Here is a 2,235-nt window from a genome sequence, read left to right as displayed (position 1 = left end):
TATTTTTACATTGGTCATGCTGTGAATACCATTTTATAGTGTCACTACAGCATTGATAAGGACATTAAATTGCAATATTTACTGACAGATTCATTTAAACAAATAATGCTTCTTTCATTTGAAACATTCCAATAAACATTTATTTTTATGGTCTTGATTAGCTTTTTACATTACCAGTTTTTTTAATTGTTAGCAGTCTTTCATTATTTCAGATAAACACAAATGGTTGCAACAGAGGTGGGAAACACTGGCAATAAACATAGTGCAGCATTCAATACTAAATTTAAAAGTATAACACCAATGTTGACTTTCACATTAAAATAGAATAAGAACACCATGTTAGACAAAAAATGCCTAAACTGTCAAAATTAAAAGTGAACAAAGTGGTCTTGAATGAATTCTGCTCAAAGTCCATTATCTTACAAAGTGGATAGGAAAAATGAGGGTTTACTGCGTTCTTCTTGTTATGGACTACTTGGCTAGTCTTCTTGGATGTTGCTTTTCCTTGATTGGCCTTGAACATTTGTTCAGGGTTGATGTCAATATATCATCTAAATGACAAAAAGAAAGAAAAACACATGTACTTAATTATTTATAAAATAAAAAAAATCATTCACTTTGTCATGACTACAATGGTTCCTCTTCAGGTTCATGTGGGAAGGTGAACCCATAACACATCTTCAAAACAGTTCCTTAGTTCCTGCACTCTCAACAATTTGCATTCTCTTAAAATGATTCAAGTACATAACTGAATTTGCCAATATTTACTTTTAACCGATTTAATTTATAGAAAAAATATCATGGTGTGTGTCAGGGTGGTTAATAGTGTGTCACAAAAATGTAATAGGGTATGAGAAGGTGAATAAGCTTACTGTGTGACTAAGAGGAGTGTGCAAACGTTTTACAGGCAGTGTGTAATAAAGTCTGATGGAAGTGTAAGTCAGTTTTAATGAAAATGTATGTATGGAAAATAAGCCAATGTTTTACCTTTGAACAAAATCAAGGGTGCTTGCAGTCTCTTCCTATATTGGAGGTTGAAATTATAACGTGTGGAAAAATAAAAAATACAGGTCAATAACTTGTGCTTGACAAATCTGATGTATGTGACAGAAAGCGTGTTCTATGGGGTGTGTGGTAGGAGTCATGCAGACCCCGCATGCTTACAGTGTACGAAAGCAAGTGCTGCTTCTTGGGCGACTAACGGGTGTGGACTCATCAGGCCCCAACAGATGTACTCCACCCTTAGATTATTTGATAATGCTTATCTAACTAAAGTCTTAAAGCCCCATACGAATGGGGGACACGGGCCCTCGGTTCAGATGAAGGGCAGTGTCCTAGGGCTGTGTTTCTCTGTCATTTAACCTTTGCCTGGTGTGTATGAATAAAGAATATTTCTAACTTTAATTTTGCTTTCTCTGTCTTCAGTCACAAGAAACGACACCAGAGAAAAAGTGTCCACACATGAAGCAAACACAGCAGTACGGCCACAGACAAAGCTGAGTTGTGTTCCCTCACATACAACGTGACCTTCAATGCTCACCATCCACTGCTGGTTGCTTAGAGTTTGACCTGAAAATAAAAATTACAAAATTACATTCATTAAAGTGTACTCTGAAACATGAGAAACTTTTATCAGGTACAATTAGATATCTGCACTATTATGTCTACATACCAAGAATTATAATTCAAGGACTGTCAGGCAAGTTGAGTGTTCCTTGGACATCTGCTGAAGTGGCAAATACCTGAAGTAAAAGAAAAAAATTGACACAACATTCAAGCAGACATTACAACATATAAGTCACGCATGCAATCATACATATGATTTTCAAAAAATATTTAACTCACATCTGCTTGAAGTGTGAGTCCATCCATTTTCTTAATGAGGAGCCTGAGGAGCTCATTTGTGGTGAATTTTGAGGAGACCTCGGTCAAACTAATTACTGAACCAAAATGCTGCTTCTTTGTTCTGAAAAATGTAATGAAATATCAGTTCAAGAGTGTCACAACAAACAATGTGCACAACATAATTAGCTTATTGTCTGACTTACCATGTGAACAGTTTGGCATTGGACAGGCTGTATGAACTCTTAACAAGTCCTCTTCTTTCACGTACATTAAATCTTCTACTCCTCAGACTACACATTTCTCAACTGACTGATTGAATGGCTCGTCAGGAAGGCTTGGTATTACTCACAGTAAGGTTTGCTTAATCTCTTTTTGTAACTCAGACATCAT

At 35.9% G+C, this 2,235-nt stretch overlaps 1 long non-coding RNA gene across 1 annotated transcript; it reads right to left on the bottom strand.

Moving 5' to 3' along the window:
- Nucleotides 1-1,441: 1,441 nt before the first annotated feature.
- On the bottom strand, nt 1,442-2,235 carry LOC120530047. The gene is made up of 4 exons (XR_005633892.1): nt 2,049-2,235; nt 1,846-1,966; nt 1,673-1,742; nt 1,442-1,569 (listed from the first exon to the last, which is right to left on the bottom strand). It is a non-coding gene; the product is annotated as an uncharacterized LOC120530047 (long non-coding RNA).

This window comes from Polypterus senegalus, chromosome 5 (genome assembly GCF_016835505.1).
Source record: "Polypterus senegalus isolate Bchr_013 chromosome 5, ASM1683550v1, whole genome shotgun sequence".
Taxonomy (NCBI): Eukaryota; Metazoa; Chordata; class Cladistia; order Polypteriformes; family Polypteridae; genus Polypterus; species Polypterus senegalus.
The sequence above is the reverse complement of the archived record's forward strand: the minus strand, read 5'-3'. Positions and strand labels throughout refer to the sequence as shown.